Here is a 27928-nt window from a genome sequence, read left to right as displayed (position 1 = left end):
GCTGTCGAAGGAAACTGCTGCTCACAAAATGTTTTATCAGAAGGCAAGTTGAGAGGAATCCAAGAGTCAGATGTCCATGGAAAGAACCACTCACTGAAGCAGGAATGTTGGAGGCTTCATATTCGCATAGTTTCCTGTCCAACGTCCACAACGCTCCCAAACGCTCAAAAGCCTCACACCGGGCAAGCCCTCACCGGGTATATCTCTGGCTCCAAGGTAAAGCCAAATCCTGAGCATGCTAGTGGTAGGATCACAGAGCGAGAGAGAGATGGTTCAAGAGCTACTGTCTTGATAAAGGCCTGAAACGGCTAGTGCCTAAGAGTGTCTGACTTTCAGTTATGACTGATTGTGAGAGGGGAAGATGAAGTTTTTCTGCACCCAGCATGCCTTGGGATATACTTATGCAAATGAGGTGAGAGCCAGACCAATCCCATGCTACTCTGCTTAATGCTCCTTATCTGCATAAAAAGAACACTTTCACAACAGAGCAGAGTGGCGCAGCGGAAGCGTGCTGGGCCCATAACCCAGAGGTCGATGGATCGAAACCATCCTCTGCTAATTTTGCTTGATTTTACTTCCAAGGACCAAGCTGTCATTTCCACGCTGCCAGCAAGGAAAAGCGCAAGCGTGTGCCAGCTATGTGAGAAAAGACTTCTCAACTATCTGTGTCTGCTGAAATACAAGAGAGGGATCGTCAAAGGCTCCACACTGTACTTTGAAAGTAAAGGCACACAATAATAAGCATGAATGACTGGTGGGACCTTCAAACACTTTTATGTGGAGGCTTTGAATTTCATTCTTCCCTTTTTTGTTCTGCTCTTATCTATCTCCTGGGCATTTCATGAAATGTTCTCTATTTCTCTTCCCTGCTTTGCTTCCCATGCTGCCTCTATGTGTTCATATCTATTATTTGTATTGCTGCTTTCCATTCTTCTCTTCTGCACAGCTTTGTCCTTGGTTTCAATCCCAGTTCCTTACCCTCTACAAAAACTTTCTATTGCTTTTCATGTTGGTATCTAAACCAAATGCACCATTGAAGCTGGTGCATGATAGTCATTGAACTCAGGGTCCTAATGTTTAGAACCGAGAGCGCAAAGATCAGAGGGCGTTGGTGGTATAGTGGTGAGCATAGCTGCCTTCCAAGCAGTTGACCCGGGTTCGATTCCCGGCCAACGCAGTACAAATACTTATATATTCTGCAAGCAGGATATATTTTAAAGCAACATTTCACAAAATGGTAATATAATTAAGAGGTTAATCAGCCATTATATAAAAAATAAACAAATATGTAGGCAAGCATTTCGATCGCCCCTTCTGCTATATTCATTGTCCTAATATATGATAAGTTTCATAAAGCAGAGTCACCACTCACATGTACTGGTAAAAAAATATGTTACAGTGGGCAGACAATGAAAGGGCTGAGGCCCGACCAGACATTTTAACTCCAGCATCTCTATGTTAAAAAGCATTTCCTAGGCAATATTTAGCCTCTGAAAAAAATATGCAAGATCCAGCAATAAATCTGGCAAAAGTCCCCAACATTTTGTGCATACTTGTGCCCTCACCTGAATGTAGCACCACCTTGTAGCCGTCGGAGGTAACTGCAGCTCACAAAATGTTTCATCAGAGGGCAAGTTTAGAGGAATCCAAAAGGCAGATGTCCATGGAAAGAGCCTCCGACTGCAGCAGGAAGTTTGGATGCTTCAAATTTGCATAGCTTCCAGTCCAACGTCCTCTCATGTACCGAACGCTCCCAAACGCTCTAAAGCCTTATACCCGGCAAGCCCTCACCGGGTAGATCTCTGGCTCCCAGGTAAAGCCAAATACTGAGCATGCAAGCACTAGGATCACAGAGAGAGAGAGAGACAGAGAGCGTCGGAGAGCTGTTGTCTTGTTAAAGGCCTGAAACGGCTAGTGCCTAAGAGGGTCTGGACTTTCAGTTGTGACTGATTGTGAGAGGGGAAGATAAAGATTTTCTGCATCCAGCATGCCTTGCGATATACTTAGGCAAATGAGGTGAGAGCCCGACCAATCCCACGTCACTTCTCTGAATGCCTCCTCATCTGCATAAAGAGAACACTTTCACAAAGGAGCAGAGTGGCGCAGCGGAAGCGTGCTGGGCCCATAACCCAGAGGTCGATGGATCGAAACCATCCTCTGCTAATTTTGCTTGATTTTCCTTCCAAGGACCAAGCTGTCATTTCCACATAGCCAGAAAGGAAAAGTGCAAGCTTGTGCCAGCTATGTGAGAAAAGACTTCTCAACTATTCGTGTCTGTGTAATACAAGAGTGATCGTGAAAGGTACAACCCTGTACTTTGAAAGTAAAGACACACAATTATAACCATAAATGACTGACTGGTGGGAGCTTCACACAACTTTCTGGGCATGCTTTGAATTTCATTCTTCCCTTTTTGTTCTGCTCTTATCTATCTCCTGGGCATTTCATGGAATGTTCTCTTTCTCTTCCCTGCTTTGCTTCCCATGCTGCCTATATATGCTCATTTCTACTATTTGTACTGTTGCTTTTCATTTCTTCTCTTCTGCACAACTTTGTCCTTGGTTTCAATCCCCAGTTCCTTACCCTCTGCAAAAAACGTTCTACTGCTTCTCATGTTGGTATCTAAACCAAATGCACCATTGAAGCTGGTGCAAGATAGTCATTGATTTCTGCAACGTAATATTTAGAACCGAGAGCTAACACATCAGAGGGCGTTGGTGGTATAGTGGTGAGCATAGCTGCTTCCCAAGCAGTTGACCCGGGTTCGATTCCCGGCCAACGCACTGAAAATACTTATATATTCTGCAAGCAGGATATATTGTAATGCAACATGTCACAAAATGGAAATTTCACGAACAGATTAATCAGCCATATATAAAAAAATAAACAAATACGTGGGCAAACATCTCAATCGCACCTTCTGCTACATACATTGTCCTAATATATGATAAGTTTCATAAAGCAGAGTCACAACACACATGTGCTGGTAATAAATTTGTTACAGTGGGCAAACAATGGAAGGGCTGAGGCCCGACCAGACATTGTAACTCCAGCATCTCTATGTTAAAAAGCATTTCTAGGCAATATTTAGCCTCTGAAAAAAATATGCAAGATCCACCGATAAATCTGGCAAAAGTCCCTAACATTTTGTGCATACTTGTGCTCTCACCTGAATGTAGCGCCACCTTGTAGCTGTCGAAGGAAACTGCTGCTCACAAAATGTTTTATCAGAAGGCAAGTTGAGAGGAATCCAAGAGTCAGATGTCCATGGAAAGAACCACTCACTGAAGCAGGAATGTTGGAGGCTTCATATTCGCATAGTTTCCTGTCCAACGTCCACTCACGTCCCGAACGCTCAAAAGCCTCACACCGGGCAAGCCCTCACCGGGTATATCTCTGGCTCCAAGGTAAAGCCAAATCCTGAGCATGCTAGTGCTAGGATCACAGAGCGAGAGAGAGATGGTTCAAGAGCTACTGTCTTGATAAAGGCCTGAAACGGCTAGTGCCTAAGAGTGTCTGACTTTCAGTTATGACTGATTGTGAGAGGGGAAGATGAAGTTTTTCTGCACCCAGCATGCCTTGGGATATACTTATGCAAATGAGGTGAGAGCCAGACCAATCCCATGCTACTCTGCCTAATGCTCCTTATCTGCATAAAAAGAACACTTTCACAACGGAGCAGAGTGGCGCAGCGGAAGCGTGCTGGGCCCATAACCCAGAGGTCGATGGATCGAAACCATCCTCTGCTAATTTTGCTTGATTTTACTTCCAAGGACCAAGCTGTCATTTCCACGCTACCAGCAAGGAAAAGCGCAAGCTTGTGCCAGCTATGTGAGAAAAGACTTCTCAACTATCTGTGTCTGCTGAAATACAAGAGAGGGATCGTCAAAGGCTCCACACTGTACTTTGAAAGTAAAGGCACACAATAATAAGCATGAATGACTGGTGGGACCTTCAAACACTTTTATGTGGAGGCTTTGAATTTCATTCTTCCCTTTTTTGTTCTGCTCTTATCTATCTCCTGGGCATTTCATGGAATGTTCTCTATTTCTCTTCCCTGCTTTGCTTCCCATGCTGCCTCTATGTGTTCATATCTATTATTTGTATTGCTGCTTTCCATTCTTCTCTTCTGCACAGCTTTGTCCTTGGTTTCAATCCCAGTTCCTTACCCTCTACAAAAACTTTCTATTGCTTTTCATGTTGGTATCTAAACCAAATGCACAATTGAAGCTGGTGCATGATAGTCATTGAACTCAGGGTCCTAATGTTTAGAACCAAGAGCGCACAGATCAGAGGGCGTTGGTGGTATAGTGGTGAGCATAGCTGCCTTCAAAAAAGTGGACCCGGGTTCGATTCCCGGCCAACGCAGTACAAATACTTATATATTCTGCAAGCAGGATATATTTTAAAGCAACATTTCACAAAATGGTATTATAATGAAGAGGTTAATCAGCCATTATATAAAAAATAAACAAATATGTAGGCAAGCATGTCGATCGCCCCTTCTGCTATATTCATTGTCCTAATATATGATAAGTTTCATAAAGCAGAGTCACCACTCACATGTGCTGGTAAAAAAATATGTTACAGTGGGCAGACAATGAAAGGGCTGAGGCCCGACCAGACATTTTAACTCCAGCATCTCTATGTTAAAAAGCATTTCCTAGGCAATATTTAGCCTCTGAAAAAAATATGCAAGATCCAGCAATAAATCTGGCAAAAGTCCCCAACATTTTGTGCATACTTGTGCCCTCACCTGAATGTAGCACCACCTTGTAGCCGTCGGAGGTAACTGCAGCTCACAAAATGTTTCATCAGAGGGCAAGTTTAGAGGAATCCAAAAGGCAGATGTCCATGGAAAGAGCCTCCGACTGCAGCAGGAAGTTTGGATGCTTCAAATTTGCATAGCTTCCAGTCCAACGTCCTCTCATGTACCGAATGCTCCCAAACGCTCTAAAGCCTTATACCCGGCAAGCCCTCACCGGGTAGATCTCTGGCTCCCAGGTAAAGCCAAATACTGAGCATGCAAGCACTAGGATCACAGAGAGAGAGAGAGACAGAGAGCGTCGGAGAGCTGTTGTCTTGTTAAAGGCCTGAAACGGCTAGTGCCTAAGAGGGTCTGGACTTTCAGTTGTGACTGATTGTGAGAGGGGAAGATAAAGATTTTCTGCACCCAGCATGCCTTGCGATATACTTAGGCAAATGAGGTGAGAGCCTGACCAATCACACGTCACTTCTCTGAATGCCTCCTCATCTGCATAAAGAGAACACTTTCACAAAGGAGCAGAGTGGCGCAGCGGAAGCGTGCTGGGCCCATAACCCAGAGGTCGATGGATCGAAACCATCCTCTGCTAATTTTGCTTGATTTTCCTTCCAAGGACCAAGCTGTCATTTCCACATAGCCAGAAAGGAAAAGTGCAAGCTTGTGCCAGCTATGTGAGAAAAGACTTCTCAACTATTCGTGTCTGTGTAATACAAGAGTGATCGTGAAAGGTACAACCCTGTACTTTGAAAGTAAAGACACACAATTATAACCATAAATGACTGACTGGTGGGAGCTTCACACAACTTTCTGGGCATGCTTTGAATTTCATTCTTCCCTTTTTGTTCTGCTCTTATCTATCTCCTGGGCATTTCATGGAATGTTCTCTTTCTCTTCCCTGCTTTGCTTCCCATGCTGCCTATATATGCTCATTTCTACTATTTGTACTGTTGCTTTTCATTTCTTCTCTTCTGCACAACTTTGTCCTTGGTTTCAATCCCCAGTTCCTTACCCTCTGCAAAAAACGTTCTACTGCTTCTCATGTTGGTATCTAAACCAAATGCACCATTGAAGCTGGTGCAAGATAGTCATTGATTTCTGCAACGTAATATTTAGAACCGAGAGCTAACACATCAGAGGGCGTTGGTGGTATAGTGGTGAGCATAGCTGCTTCCCAAGCAGTTGACCCGGGTTCGATTCCCGGCCAACGCACTGAAAATACTTATATATTCTGCAAGCAGGATATATTGTAATGCAACATGTCACAAAATGGAAATTTCACGAACAGATTAATCAGCCATATATAAAAAAATAAACAAATACGTGGGCAAACATCTCAATCGCACCTTCTGCTACATACATTGTCCTAATATATGATAAGTTTCATAAAGCAGAGTCACAACACACATGTGCTGGTAATAAATTTGTTACAGTGGGCAAACAATGGAAGGGCTGAGGCCCGACCAGACATTGTAACTCCAGCATCTCTATGTTAAAAAGCATTTCTAGGCAATATCTAGCCTCTGAAAAAATATGCAAGATCCACCGATAAATCTGGCAAAAGTCCCTAACATTTTGTGCATACTTGTGCTCTCACCTGAATGTAGCGCCACCTTGTAGCTGTCGAAGGAAACTGCTGCTCACAAAATGTTTTATCAGAAGGCAAGTTGAGAGGAATCCAAGAGTCAGACGTCCATGGAAAGAACCACTCACTGAAGCAGGAATGTTGGAGGCTTCATATTCGCATAGTTTCCTGTCCAACGTCCACAACGCTCCCAAACGCTCAAAAGCCTCACACCGGGCAAGCCCTCACCGGGTATATCTCTGGCTCCAAGGTAAAGCCAAATCCTGAGCATGCTAGTGCTAGGATCACAGAGCGAGAGAGAGATGGTTCAAGAGCTACTGTCTTGATAAAGGCCTGAAACGGCTAGTGCCTAAGAGTGTCTGACTTTCAGTTATGACTGATTGTGAGAGGGGAAGATGAAGTTTTTCTGCACCCAGCATGCCTTGGGATATACTTATGCAAATGAGGTGAGAGCCAGACCAATCCCATGCTACTCTGCCTAATGCTCCTTATCTGCATAAAAAGAACACTTTCACAACGGAGCAGAGTGGCGCAGCGGAAGCGTGCTGGGCCCATAACCCAGAGGTCGATGGATCGAAACCATCCTCTGCTAATTTTGCTTGATTTTACTTCCAAGGACCAAGCTGTCATTTCCACGCTACCAGCAAGGAAAAGCGCAAGCTTGTGCCAGCTATGTGAGAAAAGACTTCTCAACTATCTGTGTCTGCTGAAATACAAGAGAGGGATCGTCAAAAGCTCCACACTGTACTTTGAAAGTAAAGGCACACAATAATAAGCATGAATGACTGGTGGGACCTTCAAACACTTTTATGTGGAGGCTTTGAATTTCATTCTTCCCTTTTTTGTTCTGCTCTTATCTATCTCCTGGTCATTTCATGGAATGTTCTCTATTTCTCTTCCCTGCTTTGCTTCCCATGCTGCCTCTATGTGTTCATATCTATTATTTGTATTGCTGCTTTCCATTCTTCTCTACTGCACAGCTTTGTCCTTGGTTTCAATCCCAGTTCCTTACCCTCTACAAAAACTTTCTATTGCTTTTCATGTTGGTATCTAAACCAAATGCACCATTGAAGCTGGTGCATGATAGTCATTGAACTCAGGGTCCTAATGTTTAGAACCGAGAGCGCAAAGATCAGAGGGCGTTGGTGGTATAGTGGTGAGCATAGCTGCCTTCCAAGCAGTTGACCCGGGTTCGATTCCCGGCCAACGCAGTACAAATACATATATATTCTGCAAGCAGGATATATTTTAAAGCAACATTTCACAAACTGGTAATATAATTAAGAGGTTAATCAGCCATTATATAAAAAATAAACAAATATGTAGGCAAGCATTTCGATCGCCCCTTCTGCTATATTCATTGTCCTAATATATGATAAGTTTCATAAAGCAGAGTCACCACTCACATGTACTGGTAAAAAAATATGTTACAGTGGGCAGACAATGAAAGGGCTGAGGCCCGACCAGACATTTTAACTCCAGCATCTCTATGTTAAAAAGCATTTCCTAGGCAATATTTAGCCTCTGAAAAAAATATGCAAGATCCAGCAATAAATCTGGCAAAAGTCCCCAACATTTTGTGCATACTTGTGCCCTCACCTGAATGTAGCACCACCTTGTAGCCGTCGGAGGTAACTGCAGCTCACAAAATGTTTCATCAGAGGGCAAGTTTAGAGGAATCCAAAAGGCAGATGTCCATGGAAAGAGCCTCCGACTGCAGCAGGAAGTTTGGATGCTTCAAATTTGCATAGCTTCAAGTCCAACGTCCTCTCATGTACCGAACGCTCCCAAACGCTCTAAAGCCTTATACCGGCAAGCCCTCACCGGGTAGATCTCTGGCTCCCAGGAAAAGACAAATACTGAGCATGCAAGCACTAGGATCACACAGAGAGAGAGAGACAGAGAGCGTCGGAGAGCTGTTGTCTTGTTAAAGGCCTGAAACGGCTAGTGCCTAAGAGGGTCTGGACTTTCAGTTGTGACTGATTGTGAGAGGGGAAGATAAAGATTTTCTGCACCCAGCATGCCTTGCGATATACTTAGGCAAATGAGGTGAGAGCCCGACCAATCCCACGTCACTTCTCTGAATGCCTCCTCATCTGCATAAAGAGAACACTTTCACAAAGGAGCAGAGTGGCGCAGCGGAAGCGTGCTGGGCCCATAACCCAGAGGTCGATGGATCGAAACCATCCTCTGCTAATTTTGCTTGATTTTCCTTCCAAGGACCAAGCTGTCATTTCCACATTGCCAGAAAGGAAAAGTGCAAGCTTGTGCCAGCTATGTGAGAAAAGACTTCTCAACTATTCGTGTCTGTGTAATACAAGAGTGATCGTGAAAGGTACAACCCTGTACTTTGAAAGTAAAGACACACAATTATAACCATAAATGACTGGTGGGAGCTTCACACAACTTTCTGGGCATGCTTTGAATTTCATTCTTCCCTTTTTGTTCTGCTCTTATCTATCTCCTGGGCATTTCATGGAATGTTCTCTTTCTCTTCCCTGCTTTGCTTCCCATGCTGCCTATATATGCTCATTTCCACTATTTGTACTGTTGCTTTTCATTTCTTCTCTTCTGCACAACTTTGTCCTTGGTTTCAATCCCCAGTTCCTTACCCTCTGCAAAAAACGTTCTACTGCTTCTCATGTTGGTATCTAAACCGAATGCACCATTGAAGCTGGTGCAAGATAGTCATTGATTTCTGCAACGTAATATTTAGAACCGAGAGCTAACACATCAGAGGGCGTTGGTGGTATAGTGGTGAGCATAGCTGCTTCCCAAGCAGTTGACCCGGGTTCGATTCCCGGCCAACGCACTGAAAATACTTATATATTCTGCAAGCAGGATATATTGTCATGTAACAAAATGGAAATTTCACGAACAGATTAATCAGCCATATATAAAAAAATAAACAAATACGTGGGCAAACATCTCAATCGCACCTTCTGCTACATACATTGTCCTAATATATGATAAGTTTCATAAAGCAGAGTCACAACACACATGTGCTGGTAATAAATTTGTTACAGTGGGCAAACAATGGAAGGGCTGAGGCCCGACCAGACATTGTAACTCCAGCATCTCTATGTTAAAAAGCATTTCTAGGCAATATCTAGCCTCTGAAAAAAATATGCAAGATCCACCGATAAATCTGGCAAAAGTCCCTAACATTTTGTGCATACTTGTGTTCTCACCTGAATGTAGCGCCACCTTGTAGCTGTCGAAGGAAACTGCTGCTCACAAAATGTTTTATCAGAAGGCAAGTTGAGAGGAATCCAAGAGTCAGATGTCCATGGAAAGAACCACTCACTGAAGCAGGAATGTTGGAGGCTTCATATTCGCATAGTTTCCTGTCCAACGTCCACTCACGTCCCGAACGCTCCCAAACGCTCAAAAGCCTCACACGGGGCAAGCCCTCACCCGGTATATCTCTGGCTCCCAGGTAAAGCCAAATCCTGAGCATGCTAGTGCTAGGATCACAGAGAGAGAGAGAGATGGTTCAAGAGCTACTGTCTTGATAAAGGCCTGAAACGGCTAGTGCCTAAGAGTGTCTGACTTTCAGTTATGACTGATTGTGAGAGGGGAAGATGAAGTTTTTCTGCACCCAGCATGCCTTGGGATATACTTATGCAAATGAGGTGAGAGCCAGACCAATCCCATGCTACTCTGCTTAATGCTCCTTATCTGCATAAAAAGAACACTTTCACAACGGAGCAGAGTGGCGCAGCGGAAGCGTGCTGGGCCCATAACCCAGAGGTCGATGGATCGAAACCATCCTCTGCTAATTTTGCTTGATTTTACTTCCAAGGACCAAGCTGTCATTTCCACGCTGCCAGCAAGGAAAAGCGCAAGCGTGTGCCAGCTATGTGAGAAAAGACTTCTCAACTATCTGTGTCTGCTGAAATACAAGAGAGGGATCCACACTGTACTTTGAAAGTAAAGGCACACAATAATAAGCATGAATGACTGGTGGGACCTTCAAACACTTTTATGTGGAGGCTTTGAATTTCATTCTTCCCTTTTTTGTTCTGCTCTTATCTATCTCCTGGGCATTTCATGGAATGTTCTCTATTTCTCTTCCCTGCTTTGCTTCCCATGCTGCCTCTATGTGTTCATATCTATTATTTGTATTGCTGCTTTCCATTCTTCTCTTCTGCACAGCTTTGTCCTTGGTTTCAATCCCAGTTCCTTACCCTCTACAAAAACTTTCTATTGCTTTTCATGTTGGTATCTAAACCAAATGCACCATTGAAGCTGGTGCATGATAGTCATTGAACTCAGGGTCCTAATGTTTAGAACCGAGAGCGCAGAGATCAGAGGGCGTTGGTGGTATAGTGGTGAGCATAGCTGCCTTCCAAGCAGTTGACCCGGGTTTGATTCCCGGCCAACGCAGTACAAATACTTATATATTCTGCAAGCAGGATATATTTTAAAGCAACATTTCACAAAATGGTAATATAATGAAGAGGTTAATCAGCCATTATATAAAAAATAAACAAATATGTAGGCAAGCATTTCGATCGCCCCTTCTGCTATATTCATTGTCCTAATATATGATAAGTTTCATAAAGCAGAGTCACCACTCACATGTGCTGGTAAAAAAATATGTTACAGTGGGCAGACAATGAAAGGGCTGAGGCCCGACCAGACATTTTAACTCCAGCATCTCTATGTTAAAAAGCATTTCCTAGGCAATATTTAGCCTCTGAAAAAAATATGCAAGATCCAGCAATAAATCTGGCAAAAGTCCCCAACATTTTGTGCATACTTGTGCCCTCACCTGAATGTAGCACCACCTTGTAGCCGTCGGAGGTAACTGCAGCTCACAAAATGTTTCATCAGAGGGCAAGTTTAGAGGAATCCAAAAGGCAGATGTCCATGGAAAGAGCCTCCGACTGCAGCAGGAAGTTTGGATGCTTCAAATTTGCATAGCTTCCAGTCCAACGTCCTCTCATGTACCGAACGCTCCCAAACGCTCTAAAGCCTTATACCCGGCAAGCCCTCACCGGGTAGATCTCTGGCTCCCAGGTAAAGCCAAATACTGAGCATGCAAGCACTAGGATCACAGAGAGAGAGAGAGACAGAGAGCGTCGGAGAGCTGTTGTCTTGTTAAAGGCCTGAAACGGCTAGTGCCTAAGAGGGTCTGGACTTTCAGTTGTGACTGATTGTGAGAGGGGAAGATAAAGATTTTCTGCACCCAGCATGCCTTGCGATATACTTAGGCAAATGAGGTGAGAGCCCGACCAATCCCACGTCACTTCTCTGAATGCCTCCTCATCTGCATAAAGAGAACACTTTCACAAAGGAGCAGAGTGGCGCAGCGGAAGCGTGCTGGGCCCATAACCCAGAGGTCGATGGATCGAAACCATCCTCTGCTAATTTTGCTTGATTTTCCTTCCAAGGACCAAGCTGTCATTTCCACATAGCCAGAAAGGAAAAGTGCAAGCTTGTGCCAGCTATGTGAGAAAAGACTTCTCAACTATTCGTGTCTGTGTAATACAAGAGTGATCGTGAAAGGTGCAACCCTGTACTTTGAAAGTAAAGACACACAATTATAACCAAAAATGACTGGTGGGAGCTTCACACAACTTTCTGGGCATGCTTTGAATTTCATTCTTCCCTTTTTGTTCTGCTCTTATCTATCTCCTGGGCATTTCATGGAATGTTCTCTTTCTCTTCCCTGCTTTGCTTCCCATGCTGCCTATATATGCTCATTTCTACTATTTGTACTGTTGCTTTTCATTTCTTCTCTTCTGCACAACTTTGTCCTTGGTTTGTCCGTGCAGCGGAGGCGCCGTAGATGCGCCGGAGGTGCGCCAGAGGTAAGCCCGTTTGCGCCCGTTCGCGTCCCGGGCGCCTCTGGCGCTCCTGCCCCTGCATACCCCTGCCCTGCTTCCACTGAGGATTCAGAGCCTGAGCCCATCCTCACCCCGCTTAAGACACTGTCTTGCGGCTTGGTGAATGCTCGCTCTTTGATAAAACATCACGCTGAGACTGCCTTATTAATTGAATCGTCACAGCTAGATATACTATTCGTGACTGAAACGTGGGCCACGAAGGACTGTGACATGGAATTAGGTTGGGCGTGCCCGCCAGGCTATCTGATAAGACACACCCCCCGTATATCGGGCAGGGGTGGTGGGATAGGTTATATCTTCAGAGACTCTATATCCTTGACCGAACTGGTGACTACGAAGGTAGCAGGGTTTGAGCTTATGGGCTTTTCCATCGCGGCTCAAGGAGGTACATTAGTAGCAGGTCTTTTATGCTACCGTCCGCCCTCTCTGCCTACGACAGCCCTTCAATCCTTAATTGATCTGATTTACGACCTCTCGAACTCACATGCCAATTTTCTAGTACTGGGTGATTTCAACCTTTGGCCTTCTGGCCCGCATGATTTGGCCTTCCGAGAACTGTGTCAAGCATGTAGCAACATCCAGCTTGCTCAACTGGTTCAGGTACCCACCCATGATAAGGGACATATACTAGACTTGGTTTTTGCAGATAAGAACTTGGTTGTGGTAGAGAAGGTCGAGGCCCAGGGTTGGACCGATCATTCCATGATTGTCCTGTCCCTCCTTATGCCTGCCCCATGGAGACCTAATAAATCGACCAGCAGGAAGCTGAATCGGCAATGGAGTCGTCTCCTTAGGGAACCGATTCGACCCACACTCCTACCGGGAATCTTTCAGATGGAGGAGAATGTGGATAAGAGCTACGCCTCTCTCTGCCAGCATATTGTATCATCTCTCGATGACCTGGCCCCCTTACGCAAGGTAAGAGACAGGCCCAGAGGCCTAAACGCCTGGTTCAGCGAAGAACTAGGACACTCCAAACTCCGCTGTAAACAGGCGGAGCGTGCCTGGAGGAGAGGATATAGGGAGCAGGATAAGGCAGCTTATAAAGCAGCCTTGCACGAATACAAGACCCAGTTAAGAGCCGCAAAAGCCAAGTTCTTGGAAGATACTCTGGCGAAGGCCTCTAACAAATCTCAGACCCTGTTCAGACTGGTTAAGACCTTGTCCGACCCACCTTGCATGGCGTCTACTATCCCGGCCTCACAGGCACTATGTGACTCGCTGGCCCTTGCTTTTGAGGAGAAAATCAGGACTATCCTGACTGGACTGAAAAATCCCGAACAATCTGTAATAACCGCAGTCTCTCCTTTGGACCCGTTTGACAACATGGACTCCAATTCGGCTCCCAACATGGAAGGGATGCCTCAGCTGTCCAGCTTTCCCGTCCCCTCGTTAGAGGAATTTGTTATCCTGGCAAGCAGTGTATCGTCAGGATCACCGCTGGATCCCATGCCTCATAAGATCTGGAAGGCCTTCCAAGATGAGCTTTTCCCTCCGCTGCATTCCATCTGCTGTCAATCGTTGACCACAGCGTCAGTTCCAGACAGCTGGAAGTTGGCCATTGTAACACCTTTGTTGAAAAAGGCCTCTCTGGACCCTCTTTGTGCGGCCAATTATAGGCCAATCTCGCTATTACCATTTGCGATTAAAGTCCTTGAAAGATGGGTCACAAGAGCCTTATCCAACTTCCTAGAAACAAATCTGTGTCTGGATGCTGTACAATATGGCTTTAGGCCAGCGCACGGCACCGAGACAGCCTTGGTCACCGTGTTGGACGATCTGCGAACGCGAGTCGACAGGGGCAAGTCTGCATTTTTGGTGCTACTTGACATGTCGGCCGCGTTCGACACGGTAGACCATGAAGTTTTACTTGGCCGTCTTCGGAGCGCGGGAGTGTGTGGCCTGGCCCTAGACTGGCTCACATCCTACTTGGACAACCGACAACAAGCCGTGGCATTACCACCTTTTCGATCAGCCACTAGGCCGGTGAAACAGGGAGTCCCTCAAGGATCGGCAATCAGCCCGATCCTATTTAATATATATCTCCGTCCCTTGATAGCACTGATAAAGTCATTCGGCATATCCGTTGTCAACTATGCCGATGACACTCAGTTGATTTTTTCATTTGAGGGCTCAGAGACTATTTCAAGGGATGTCTTTCACCGTTGTATGGCAGCCACAGCAGCATGGCTGCGAGCCAATGCGTTGCAATTCAACGGATCGAAAACGGAGGTACTCCACTGCTCCTTGGACCGAACTCCCCGTACACTACCGGCCGATTTCTGGCCTATGTCCATTCCGGGATCGGTGGAGGCGGCAGAGTCAGCTCGCAACCTGGGAGTTCTATTCGAACCCAACTTGCAGCTTGATGCCTCCGTAAATAAAACGGCAGCAACTTGCATGGGTCTGCTCCGTGCTTTACGGAAAATCCTGCCACTTCTTCCACGGGGCTCCAGAGCTGAGGTAGTGCGTAGTTCCATTCTCAGTAGGATCGACTACTGTAACGCACTACTTTTGGGTGCCCCGAAGATTCTGATCCTAAAGCTCCAAAGGATACAGAATATGGCCGCTAAACTGGCCTTGTCTCGACCACGGTCCGCCTCTTCATCGGTAGCTTTGGCCGATCTACATTGGCTTCCAGTCCAGCAGAGAATTGCGTTTAAGGCTCTCTGCCTTGTCTTTAGGGCCCTGCATGGACTGGGGCCAATACCTCTTCAGACCCTCTTCCTCTGGTATCAGGCAGCCAGACCTTTAAGATCATCTTCGGCGTTCTTGGTAAAAGTCCCTAAAATTAACAGAACGAGAATGGGTGGTCGCGCTTTCAGTTTTGCGGCTGCCACGATGTGGAACACCCTCCCCCTGGCATTAAGGAGCTGCCCTGATCTGCTCACCTTCAAAAAGAGCCTCAAAACTTATCTGTTTCCCAGAGTAATGTAGCTGTTTTAATTGATGCACGGTTCGGTCTCAGCGCCAGGATACCCTTGGGGGTGACAGTTGCGCTTAATAAGCAATAAATACAATACAATACAATTTCAATCCCCAGTTCCTTACCCTCTGCAAAAAACGTTCTACTGCTTCTCATGTTGGTATCTAAACCAAATGCACCATTGAAGCTGGTGCAAGATAGTCATTGATTTCTGCAACGTAATATTTAGAACCGAGAGCTAACACATCAGAGGGCGTTGGTGGTATAGTGGTGAGCATAGCTGCTTCCCAAGCAGTTGACCCGGGTTCGATTCCCGGCCAACGCACTGAAAATACTTATATATTCTGCAAGCAGGATATATTGTAATGCAACATGTCACAAAATGGAAATTTCACGAACAGATTAATCAGCCATATATAAAAAAATAAACAAATACGTGGGCAAACATCTCAATCGCACCTTCTGCTACATACATTGTCCTAATATATGATAAGTTTCATAAAGCAGAGTCACAACACACATGTGCTGGTAATAAATTTGTTACAGTGGGCAAACAATGGAAGGGCTGAGGCCCGACCAGACATTGTAACTCCAGCATCTCTATGTTAAAAAGCATTTCTAGGCAATATTTAGCCTCTGAAAAAAATATGCAAGATCCACCGATAAATCTGGCAAAAGTCCCTAACATTTTGTGCATACTTGTGCTCTCACCTGAATGTAGCGCCACCTTGTAGCTGTCGAAGGAAACTGCTGCTCACAAAATGTTTTATCAGAAGGCAAGTTGAGAGGAATCCAAGAGTCAGATGTCCATGGAAAGAACCACTCACTGAAGCAGGAATGTTGGAGGCTTCATATTCGCATAGTTTCCTGTCCAACGTCCACTCACGTCCCGAACGCTCAAAAGCCTCACACCGGGCAAGCCCTCACCGGGTATATCTCTGGCTCCAAGGTAAAGCCAAATCCTGAGCATGCTAGTGCTAGGATCACAGAGCGAGAGAGAGATGGTTCAAGAGCTACTGTCTTGATAAAGGCCTGAAACGGCTAGTGCCTAAGAGTGTCTGACTTTCAGTTATGACTGATTGTGAGAGGGGAAGATGAAGTTTTTCTGCACCCAGCATGCCTTGGGATATACTTATGCAAATGAGGTGAGAGCCAGACCAATCCCATGCTACTCTGCCTAATGCTCCTTATCTGCATAAAAAGAACACTTTCACAACGGAGCAGAGTGGCGCAGCGGAAGCGTGCTGGGCCCATAACCCAGAGGTCGATGGATCGAAACCATCCTCTGCTAATTTTGCTTGATTTTACTTCCAAGGACCAAGCTGTCATTTCCACGCTACCAGCAAGGAAAAGCGCAAGCTTGTGCCAGCTATGTGAGAAAAGACTTCTCAACTATCTGTGTCTGCTGAAATACAAGAGAGGGATCGTCAAAGGCTCCACACTGTACTTTGAAAGTAAAGGCACACAATAATAAGCATGAATGACTGGTGGGACCTTCAAACACTTTTATGTGGAGGCTTTGAATTTCATTCTTCCCTTTTTTGTTCTGCTCTTATCTATCTCCTGGGCATTTCATGGAATGTTCTCTATTTCTCTTCCCTGCTTTGCTTCCCATGCTGCCTCTATGTGTTCATATCTATTATTTGTATTGCTGCTTTCCATTCTTCTCTTCTGCACAGCTTTGTCCTTGGTTTCAATCCCAGTTCCTTACCCTCTACAAAAACTTTCTATTGCTTTTCATGTTGGTATCTAAACCAAATGCACAATTGAAGCTGGTGCATGATAGTCATTGAACTCAGGGTCCTAATGTTTAGAACCGAGAGCGCACAGATCAGAGGGCGTTGGTGGTATAGTGGTGAGCATAGCTGCCTTCAAAAAAGTGGACCCGGGTTCGATTCCCGGCCAACGCAGTACAAATACTTATATATTCTGCAAGCAGGATATATTTTAAAGCAACATTTCACAAAATGGTAATATAATGAAGAGGTTAATCAGCCATTATATAAAAAATAAACAAATATGTAGGCAAGCATGTCGATCGCCCCTTCTGCTATATTCATTGTCCTAATATATGATAAGTTTCATAAAGCAGAGTCACCACTCACATGTGCTGGTAAAAAAATATGTTACAGTGGGCAGACAATGAAAGGGCTGAGGCCCGACCAGACATTTTAACTCCAGCATCTCTATGTTAAAAAGCATTTCCTAGGCAATATTTAGCCTCTGAAAAAAATATGCAAGATCCAGCAATAAATCTGGCAAAAGTCCCCAACATTTTGTGCATACTTGTGCCCTCACCTGAATGTAGCACCACCTTGTAGCCGTCGGAGGTAACTGCAGCTCACAAAATGTTTCATCAGAGGGCAAGTTTAGAGGAATCCAAAAGGCAGATGTCCATGGAAAGAGCCTCCGACTGCAGCAGGAAGTTTGGATGCTTCAAATTTGCATAGCTTCCAGTCCAACGTCCTCTCATGTACCGAATGCTCCCAAACGCTCTAAAGCCTTATACCCGGCAAGCCCTCACCGGGTAGATCTCTGGCTCCCAGGTAAAGCCAAATACTGAGCATGCAAGCACTAGGATCACAGAGAGAGAGAGAGACAGAGAGCGTCGGAGAGCTGTTGTCTTGTTAAAGGCCTGAAACGGCTAGTGCCTAAGAGGGTCTGGACTTTCAGTTGTGACTGATTGTGAGAGGGGAAGATAAAGATTTTCTGCACCCAGCATGCCTTGCGATATACTTAGGCAAATGAGGTGAGAGCCTGACCAATCCCACGTCACTTCTCTGAATGCCTCCTCATCTGCATAAAGAGAACACTTTCACAAAGGAGCAGAGTGGCGCAGCGGAAGCGTGCTGGGCCCATAACCCAGAGGTCGATGGATCGAAACCATCCTCTGCTAATTTTGCTTGATTTTCCTTCCAAGGACCAAGCTGTCATTTCCACATAGCCAGAAAGGAAAAGTGCAAGCTTGTGCCAGCTATGTGAGAAAAGACTTCTCAACTATTCGTGTCTGTGTAATACAAGAGTGATCGTGAAAGGTACAACCCTGTACTTTGAAAGTAAAGACACACAATTATAACCATAAATGACTGACTGGTGGGAGCTTCACACAACTTTCTGGGCATGCTTTGAATTTCATTCTTCCCTTTTTGTTCTGCTCTTATCTATCTCCTGGGCATTTCATGGAATGTTCTCTTTCTCGCTTTGCTTCCCATGCTGCCTATATATGCTCATTTCTACTATTTGTACTGTTGCTTTTCATTTCTTCTCTTCTGCACAACTTTGTCCTTGGTTTCAATCCCCAGTTCCTTACCCTCTGCAAAAAACGTTCTACTGCTTCTCATGTTGGTATCTAAACCAAATGCACCATTGAAGCTGGTGCAAGATAGTCATTGATTTCTGCAACGTAATATTTAGAACCGAGAGCTAACACATCAGAGGGCGTTGGTGGTATAGTGGTGAGCATAGCTGCTTCCCAAGCAGTTGACCCGGGTTCGATTCCCGGCCAACGCACTGAAAATACTTATATATTCTGCAAGCAGGATATATTGTAATGCAACATGTCACAAAATGGAAATTTCACGAACAGATTAATCAGCCATATATAAAAAAATAAACAAATACGTGGGCAAACATCTCAATCGCACCTTCTGCTACATACATTGTCCTAATATATGATAAGTTTCATAAAGCAGAGTCACAACACACATGTGCTGGTAATAAATTTGTTACAGTGGGCAAACAATGGAAGGGCTGAGGCCCGACCAGACATTGTAACTCCAGCATCTCTATGTTAAAAAGCATTTCTAGGCAATATCTAGCCTCTGAAAAAATATGCAAGATCCACCGATAAATCTGGCAAAAGTCCCTAACATTTTGTGCATACTTGTGCTCTCACCTGAATGTAGCGCCACCTTGTAGCTGTCGAAGGAAACTGCTGCTCACAAAATGTTTTATCAGAAGGCAAGTTGAGAGGAATCCAAGAGTCAGATGTCCATGGAAAGAACCACTCACTGAAGCAGGAATGTCGGAGGCTTCATATTCGCATAGTTTCCTGTCCAACGTCCACAACGCTCCCAAACGCTCAAAAGCCTCACACCGGGCAAGCCCTCACCGGGTATATCTCTGGCTCCAAGGTAAAGCCAAATCCTGAGCATGCTAGTGCTAGGATCACAGAGCGAGAGAGAGATGGTTCAAGAGCTACTGCCTTGATAAAGGCCTGAAACGGCTAGTGCCTAAGAGTGTCTGACTTTCAGTTATGACTGATTGTGAGAGGGGAAGATGAAGTTTTTCTGCACCCAGCATGCCTTGGGATATACTTATGCAAATGAGGTGAGAGCCAGACCAATCCCATGCTACTCTGCCTAATGCTCCTTATCTGCATAAAAAGAACACTTTCACAACGGAGCAGAGTGGCGCAGCGGAAGCGTGCTGGGCCCATAACCCAGAGGTCGATGGATCGAAACCATCCTCTGCTAATTTTGCTTGATTTTACTTCCAAGGACCAAGCTGTCATTTCCACGCTACCAGCAAGGAAAAGCGCAAGCTTGTGCCAGCTATGTGAGAAAAGACTTCTCAACTATCTGTGTCTGCTGAAATACAAGAGAGGGATCGTCAAAAGCTCCACACTGTACTTTGAAAGTAAAGGCACACAATAATAAGCATGAATGACTGGTGGGACCTTCAAACACTTTTATGTGGAGGCTTTGAATTTCATTCTTCCCTTTTTTGTTCTGCTCTTATCTATCTCCTGGGCATTTCATGGAATGTTCTCTATTTCTCTTCCCTGCTTTGCTTCCCATGCTGCCTCTATGTGTTCATATCTATTATTTGTATTGCTGCTTTCCATTCTTCTCTACTGCACAGCTTTGTCCTTGGTTTCAATCCCAGTTCCTTACCCTCTACAAAAACTTTCTATTGCTTTTCATGTTGGTATCTAAACCAAATGCACCATTGAAGCTGGTGCATGATAGTCATTGAACTCAGGGTCCTAATGTTTAGAACCGAGAGCGCAAAGATCAGAGGGCGTTGGTGGTATAGTGGTGAGCATAGCTGCCTTCCAAGCAGTTGACCCGGGTTCGATTCCCGGCCAACGCAGTACAAATACATATATATTCTGCAAGCAGGATATATTTTAAAGCAACATTTCACAAACTGGTAATATAATTAAGAGGTTAATCAGCCATTATATAAAAAATAAACAAATATGTAGGCAAGCATTTCGATCGCCCCTTCTGCTATATTCATTGTCCTAATATATGATAAGTTTCATAAAGCAGAGTCACCACTCACATGTACTGGTAAAAAAATATGTTACAGTGGGCAGACAATGAAAGGGCTGAGGCCCGACCAGACATTTTAACTCCAGCATCTCTATGTTAAAAAGCATTTCCTAGGCAATATTTAGCCTCTGAAAAAAATATGCAAGATCCAGCAATAAATCTGGCAAAAGTCCCCAACATTTTGTGCATACTTGTGCCCTCACCTGAATGTAGCACCACCTTGTAGCCGTCGGAGGTAACTGCAGCTCACAAAATGTTTCATCAGAGGGCAAGTTTAGAGGAATCCAAAAGGCAGATGTCCATGGAAAGAGCCTCCGACTGCAGCAGGAAGTTTGGATGCTTCAAATTTGCATAGCTTCAAGTCCAACGTCCTCTCATGTACCGAACGCTCCCAAACGCTCTAAAGCCTTATACCGGCAAGCCCTCACCGGGTAGATCTCTGGCTCCCAGGAAAAGCCAAATACTGAGCATGCAAGCACTAGGATCACAGAGAGAGAGAGAGACAGAGAGCGTCGGAGAGCTGTTGTCTTGTTAAAGGCCTGAAACGGCTAGTGCCTAAGAGGGTCTGGACTTTCAGTTGTGACTGATTGTGAGAGGGGAAGATAAAGATTTTCTGCACCCAGCATGCCTTGCGATATACTTAGGCAAATGAGGTGAGAGCCCGACCAATCCCACGTCACTTCTCTGAATGCCTCCTCATCTGCATAAAGAGAACTCTTTCACAAAGGAGCAAAGTGGCGCAGCGGAAGCGTGCTGGGCCCATAACCCAGAGGTCGATGGATCGAAACCATCCTCTGCTAATTTTGCTTGATTTTCCTTCCAAGGACCAAGCTGTCATTTCCACATTGCCAGAAAGGAAAAGTGCAAGCTTGTGCCAGCTATGTGAGAAAAGACTTCTCAACTATTCGTGTCTGTGTAATACAAGAGTGATCGTGAAAGGTACAACCCTGTACTTTGAAAGTAAAGACACACAATTATAACCATAAATGACTGGTGGGAGCTTCACACAACTTTCTGGGCATGCTTTGAATTTCATTCTTCCCTTTTTGTTCTGCTCTTATCTATCTCCTGGGCATTTCATGGAATGTTCTCTTTCTCTTCCCTGCTTTGCTTCCCATGCTGCCTATATATGCTCATTTCCACTATTTGTACTGTTGCTTTTCATTTCTTCTCTTCTGCACAACTTTGTCCTTGGTTTCAATCCCCAGTTCCTTACCCTCTGCAAAAAACGTTCTACTGCTTCTCATGTTGGTATCTAAACCGAATGCACCATTGAAGCTGGTGCAAGATAGTCATTGATTTCTGCAACGTAATATTTAGAACCGAGAGCTAACACATCAGAGGGCGTTGGTGGTATAGTGGTGAGCATAGCTGCTTCCCAAGCAGTTGACCCGGGTTCGATTCCCGGCCAACGCACTGAAAATACTTATATATTCTGCAAGCAGGATATATTGTCATGTAACAAAATGGAAATTTCACGAACAGATTAATCAGCCATATATAAAAAAATAAACAAATACGTGGGCAAACATCTCAATCGCACCTTCTGCTACATACATTGTCCTAATATATGATAAGTTTCATAAAGCAGAGTCACAACACACATGTGCTGGTAATAAATTTGTTACAGTGGGCAAACAATGGAAGGGCTGAGGCCCGACCAGACATTGTAACTCCAGCATCTCTATGTTAAAAAGCATTTCTAGGCAATATCTAGCCTCTGAAAAAAATATGCAAGATCCACCGATACATCTGGCAAAAGTCCCTAACATTTTGTGCATACTTGTGCTCTCACCTGAATGTAGCGCCACCTTGTAGCTGTCGAAGGAAACTGCTGCTCACAAAATGTTTTATCAGAAGGCAAGTTGAGAGGAATCCAAGAGTCAGATGTCCATGGAAAGAACCACTCACTGAAGCAGGAATGTTGGAGGCTTCATATTCGCATAGTTTCCTGTCCAACGTCCACTCACGTCCCGAACGCTCCCAAACGCTCAAAAGCCTCACACCGGGCAAGCCCTCACCCGGTATATCTCTGGCTCCCAGGTAAAGCCAAATCCTGAGCATGCTAGTGCTAGGATCACAGAGAGAGAGAGAGATGGTTCAAGAGCTACTGTCTTGATAAAGGCCTGAAACGGCTAGTGCCTAAGAGTGTCTGACTTTCAGTTATGACTGATTGTGAGAGGGGAAGATGAAGTTTTTCTGCACCCAGCATGCCTTGGGATATACTTATGCAAATGAGGTGAGAGCCAGACCAATCCCATGCTACTCTGCTTAATGCTCCTTATCTGCATAAAAAGAACACTTTCACAACGGAGCAGAGTGGCGCAGCGGAAGCGTGCTGGGCCCATAACCCAGAGGTCGATGGATCGAAACCATCCTCTGCTAATTTTGCTTGATTTTACTTCCAAGGACCAAGCTGTCATTTCCACGCTGCCAGCAAGGAAAAGCGCAAGCGTGTGCCAGCTATGTGAGAAAAGACTTCTCAACTATCTGTGTCTGCTGAAATACAAGAGAGGGATCGTCAAAGGATCCACACTGTACTTTGAAAGTAAAGGCACACAATAATAAGCATGAATGACTGGTGGGACCTTCAAACACTTTTATGTGGAGGCTTTGAATTTCATTCTTCCCTTTTTTGTTCTGCTCTTATCTATCTCCTGGGCATTTCATGGAATGTTCTCTATTTCTCTTCCCTGCTTTGCTTCCCATGCTGCCTCTATGTGTTCATATCTATTATTTGTATTGCTGCTTTCCATTCTTCTCTTCTGCACAGCTTTGTCCTTGGTTTCAATCCCAGTTCCTTACCCTCTACAAAAACTTTCTATTGCTTTTCATGTTGGTATCTAAACCAAATGCACCATTGAAGCTGGTGCATGATAGTCATTGAACTCAGGGTCCCAATGTTTAGAACCGAGAGCGCAGAGATCAGAGGGCGTTGGTATTATAGTGGTGAGCATAGCTGCCTTCCAAGCAGTTGACCCGGGTTCGATTCCCGGCCAACGCAGTACAAATACTTATATATTCTGCAAGCAGGATATACTTTAAAGCAACATTTCACAAAATGGTAATATAATGAAGAGGTTAATCAGCCATTATATAAAAAATAAACAAATATGTAGGCAAGCATTTCGATCGCCCCTTCTGCTATATTCATTGTCCTAATATATGATAAGTAACATAAAGCAGAGTCACCACTCACATGTGCTGGTAAAAAAATATGTTACAGTGGGCAGACAATGAAAGGGCTGAGGCCCGACCAGACATTTTAACTCCAGCATCTCTATGTTAAAAAGCATTTCCTAGGCAATATTTAGCCTCTGAAAAAAATATGCAAGATCCAGCAATAAATCTGGCAAAAGTCCCCAACATTTTGTGCATACTTGTGCCCTCACCTGAATGTAGCACCGCCTTGTAGCCGTCGGAGGTAACTGCAGCTCACAAAATGTTTCATCAGAGGGCAAGTTTAGAGGAATCCAAAAGGCAGATGTCCATGGAAAGAGCCTCCGACTGCAGCAGGAAGTTTGGATGCTTCAAATTTGCATAGCTTCCAGTCCAACGTCCTCTCATGTACCGAACGCTCCCAAACGCTCTAAAGCCTTATACCCGGCAAGCCCTCACCGGATAGATCTCTGGCTCCCAGGTAAAGCCAAATACTGAGCATGCAAGCACTAGGATCACAGAGAGAGAGAGAGACAGAGAGCGTTGGAGAGCTGTTGTCTTGTTAAAGGCCTGAAACGGCTAGTGCCTAAGAGGGTCTGGACTTTCAGTTGTGACTGATTGTGAGAGGGGAAGATAAAGATTTTCTGCACCCAGCATGCCTTGCGATATACTTAGGCAAATGAGGTGAGAGCCCGACCAATCCCACGTCACTTCTCTGAATGCCTCCTCATCTGCATGAAGAGAACACTTTCAGAAAGGAGCAGAGTGGCGCAGCGGAAGCGTGCTGGGCCCATAACCCAGAGGTCGATGGATCGAAACCATCCTCTGCTAATTTTGCTTGATTTTCCTTCCAAGGACCAAGCTGTCATTTCCACATAGCCAGAAAGGAAAAGTGCAAGCTTGTGCCAGCTATGTGAGAAAAGACTTCTCAACTATTCGTGTCTGTGTAATACAAGAGTGATCCTGAAAGGTGCAACCCTGTACTTTGAAAGTAAAGACACACAATTATAACCAAAAATGACTGGTGGGAGCTTCACACAACTTTCTGGGCATGCTTTGAATTTCATTCTTCCCTTTTTGTTCTGCTCTTATCTATCTCCTGGGCATTTCATGGAATGTTCTCTTTCTCTTCCCTGCTTTGCTTCCCATGCTGCCTATATATGCTCATTTCTACTATTTGTACTGTTGCTTTTCATTTCTTCTCTTCTGCACAACTTTGTCCTTGGTTTCAATCCCCAGTTCCTTACCCTCTGCAAAAAACGTTCTACTGCTTCTCATGTTGGTATCTAAACCAAATGCACCATTGAAGCTGGTGCAAGATAGTCATTGATTTCTGCAACGTAATATTTAGAACCGAGAGCTAACACATCAGAGGGCGTTGGTGGTATAGTGGTGAGCATAGCTGCTTCCCAAGCAGTTGACCCGGGTTCGATTCCCGGTCAACGCACTGAAAATACTTATATATTCTGCAAGCAGGATATATTGTAATGCAACATGTCACAAAATGGAAATTTCACGAACAGATTAATCAGCCATATATAAAAAAATAAACAAATACGTGGGCAAACATCTCAATCGCACCTTCTGCTACATACATTGTCCTAATATATGATAAGTTTCATAAAGCAGAGTCACAACACACATGTGCTGGTAATAAATTTGTTACAGTGGGCAAACAATGGAAGGGCTGAGGCCCGACCAGACATTGTAACTCCAGCATCTCTATGTTAAAAAGCATTTCTAGGCAATATCTAGCCTCTGAAAAAAATATGCAAGATCCACCGATAAAAGTCCCTAACATTTTGTGCATACTTGTGCTCTCACCTGAATGTAGCGCCACCTTGTAGCTGTCGAAGGAAACTGCTGCTCACAAAATGTTTTATCAGAAGGCAAGTTGAGAGGAATCCAAGAGTCAGATGTCCAAGGAAAGAACCACTCACTGAAGCAGGAATGTTGGAGGCTTCATATTCGCATAGTTTCCTGTCCAACGTCCACTCACGTCCCGAACGCTCCCAGACGCTCAAAAGCCTCACACCGGGCAAGCCCTCATCGGGTATATCTCTGGCTCCAAGGTAAAGCCAAATCCTGAGCATGCTAGTGCTAGGATAACAGAGAGAGAGATGGTTCAAGAGCTACTGTCATGATAAAGGCCTGAAACGGCTAGTGCCTAAGAGTGTCTGACTTTCAGTTATGACTGATTGTGAGAGGGGAAGATGAAGTTTTTCTGCACCCAGCATGCCTTGGGATATACTTATGCAAATGAGGTGAGAGCCAGACCAATCCCATGCTACTCTGCTTAATGCTCCTTATCTGCATAAAAAGAACACTTTCACAACGGAGCAGATTGGCGCAGCGGAAGCGTGCTGGGCCCATAACCCAGAGGTCGATGGATCGAAACCATCCTCTGCTAATTTTGCTTGATTTTACTTCCAAGGACCAAGCTGTCATTTCCACGCTGCCAGCAAGGAAAAGCGCAAGCTTGTGCCAGCCATGTGAGAAAAGACTTCTCAACTATCTGTGTCTGCTGAAATACAAGAGAGGGATCCACACTGTACTTTGAAAGTAAAGGCACACAATAATAAGCATGAATGACTGGTGGGACCTTCAAACACTTTTATGTGGAGGCTTTGAATTTCATTCTTCCCTTTTTTGTTCTGCTCTTATCTATCTCCTGGGCATTTCATGGAATGTTCTCTATTTCTCTTCCCTGCTTTGCTTCCCATGCTGCCTCTATGTGTTCATATCTATTATTTGTATTGCTGCTTTCCATTCTTCTCTTCTGCACAGCTTTGTCCTTGGTTTCAATCCCAGTTCCTTACCCTCTACAAAAACGTTCTATTGCTTTTCATGTTGGTATCTAAACCAAATGCACCATTGAAGCTGGTGCATGATAGTCATTGAACTCAGGGTCCTAATGTTTAGAACCGAGAGCGCAGAGATCAGAGGGCGTTGGTGGTATAGTGGTGAGCATAGCTGCCTTCCAAGCAGTTGACCCGGGTTTGATTCCCGGCCAACGCAGTACAAATACTTATATATTCTGCAAGCAGGATATATTTTAAAGCAACATTTCACAAAATGGTAATATAATGAAGAGGGTAATCAGCCATTATATAAAAAATAAACAAATATGTAGGCAAGCATTTCGATCGCCCCTTCTGCTATATTCATTGTCCTAATATATGATAAGTTTCATAAAGCAGAGTCACCACTCACATGTGCTGGTAAAAAAATATGTTACAGTGGGCAGACAATGAAAGGGCTGAGGCCCGACCAGACATTTTAACTCCAGCATCTCTATGTTAAAAAGCATTTCCTAGGCAATATTTAGCCTCTGAAAAAAATATGCAAGATCCAGCAATAAATCTGGCAAAAGTCCCCAACATTTTGTGCATACTTGTGCCCTCACCTGAATGTAGCACCACCTTGTAGCCGTCGGAGGTAACTGCAGCTCACAAAATGTTTCATCAGAGGGCAAGTTTAGAGGAATCCAAAAGGCAGATGTCCATGGAAAGAGCCTCCGACTGCAGCAGGAAGTTTGGATGCTTCAAATTTGCATAGCTTCCAGTCCAACGTCCTCTCATGTACCGAACGCTCCCAAACGCTCTAAAGCCTTATACCCGGCAAGCCCTCACCGGGTAGATCTCTGGCTCCCAGGTAAAGCCAAATACTGAGCATGCAAGCACTAGGATCACAGAGAGAGAGAGAGACAGAGAGCGTCGGAGAGCTGTTGTCTTGTTAAAGGCCTGAAACGGCTAGTGCCTAAGAGGGTCTGGACTTTCAGTTGTGACTGATTGTGAGAGGGGAAGATAAAGATTTTCTGCACCCAGCATGCCTTGCGATATACTTAGGCAAATGAGGTGAGAGCCCGACCAATCCCACGTCACTTCTCTGAATGCCTCCTCATCTGCATAAAGAGAACACTTTCACAAAGGAGCAGAGTGGCGCAGCGGAAGCGTGCTGGGCCCATAACCCAGAGGTCGATGGATCGAAACCATCCTCTGCTAATTTTGCTTGATTTTCCTTCCAAGGACCAAGCTGTCATTTCCACATAGCCAGAAAGGAAAAGTGCAAGCTTGTGCCAGCTATGTGAGAAAAGACTTCTCAACTATTCGTGTCTGTGTAATACAAGAGTGATCGTGAAAGGTGCAACCCTGTACTTTGAAAGTAAAGACACACAATTATAACCAAAAATGACTGGTGGGAGCTTCACACAACTTTCTGGGCATGCTTTGAATTTCATTCTTCCCTTTTTGTTCTGCTCTTATCTATCTCCTGGGCATTTCATGGAATGTTCTCTTTCTCTTCCCTGCTTTGCTTCCCATGCTGCCTATATATGCTCATTTCTACTATTTGTACTGTTGC

General features: G+C 44.7%; 10 non-coding genes across 10 annotated transcripts; all 10 read left to right on the top strand.

Annotated features, from left to right (window-relative positions):
* Window positions 1–1105: 1105 nt before the first annotated feature.
* On the top strand, window positions 1106–1177 carry TRNAG-UCC (transfer RNA glycine (anticodon UCC)). The gene has a single exon. It is a non-coding gene; the product is annotated as a tRNA-Gly (tRNA).
* A 1534-nt stretch (window positions 1178–2711) lies between these two features.
* On the top strand, window positions 2712–2783 carry TRNAG-CCC (transfer RNA glycine (anticodon CCC)). The gene has a single exon. It is a non-coding gene; the product is annotated as a tRNA-Gly (tRNA).
* A 3119-nt stretch (window positions 2784–5902) lies between these two features.
* Window positions 5903–5974, top strand: TRNAG-CCC (transfer RNA glycine (anticodon CCC)). Its single transcript has one exon. It is a non-coding gene; the product is annotated as a tRNA-Gly (tRNA).
* Window positions 5975–7486: 1512 nt separating this feature from the next.
* Window positions 7487–7558, top strand: TRNAG-UCC (transfer RNA glycine (anticodon UCC)). The gene has a single exon. It is a non-coding gene; the product is annotated as a tRNA-Gly (tRNA).
* A 1529-nt stretch (window positions 7559–9087) lies between these two features.
* TRNAG-CCC (transfer RNA glycine (anticodon CCC)) lies at window positions 9088–9159 on the top strand. The gene has a single exon. It is a non-coding gene; the product is annotated as a tRNA-Gly (tRNA).
* A 6222-nt stretch (window positions 9160–15381) lies between these two features.
* TRNAG-CCC (transfer RNA glycine (anticodon CCC)) lies at window positions 15382–15453 on the top strand. The gene has a single exon. It is a non-coding gene; the product is annotated as a tRNA-Gly (tRNA).
* A 3113-nt stretch (window positions 15454–18566) lies between these two features.
* Window positions 18567–18638, top strand: TRNAG-CCC (transfer RNA glycine (anticodon CCC)). Its single transcript has one exon. It is a non-coding gene; the product is annotated as a tRNA-Gly (tRNA).
* Window positions 18639–20150: 1512 nt separating this feature from the next.
* TRNAG-UCC (transfer RNA glycine (anticodon UCC)) lies at window positions 20151–20222 on the top strand. Its single transcript has one exon. It is a non-coding gene; the product is annotated as a tRNA-Gly (tRNA).
* Window positions 20223–21751: 1529 nt separating this feature from the next.
* On the top strand, window positions 21752–21823 carry TRNAG-CCC (transfer RNA glycine (anticodon CCC)). Its single transcript has one exon. It is a non-coding gene; the product is annotated as a tRNA-Gly (tRNA).
* A 3118-nt stretch (window positions 21824–24941) lies between these two features.
* Window positions 24942–25013, top strand: TRNAG-CCC (transfer RNA glycine (anticodon CCC)). Its single transcript has one exon. It is a non-coding gene; the product is annotated as a tRNA-Gly (tRNA).
* The last annotated feature ends 2915 nt before the right edge of the window (window positions 25014–27928 follow it).

This window comes from Lissotriton vulgaris, chromosome 9 (genome assembly GCF_964263255.1).
Source record: "Lissotriton vulgaris chromosome 9, aLisVul1.2, whole genome shotgun sequence".
NCBI classification, from domain to species: Eukaryota; Metazoa; Chordata; class Amphibia; order Caudata; family Salamandridae; genus Lissotriton; species Lissotriton vulgaris.
The sequence above is the reverse complement of the archived record's forward strand: the minus strand, read 5'-3'. Positions and strand labels throughout refer to the sequence as shown.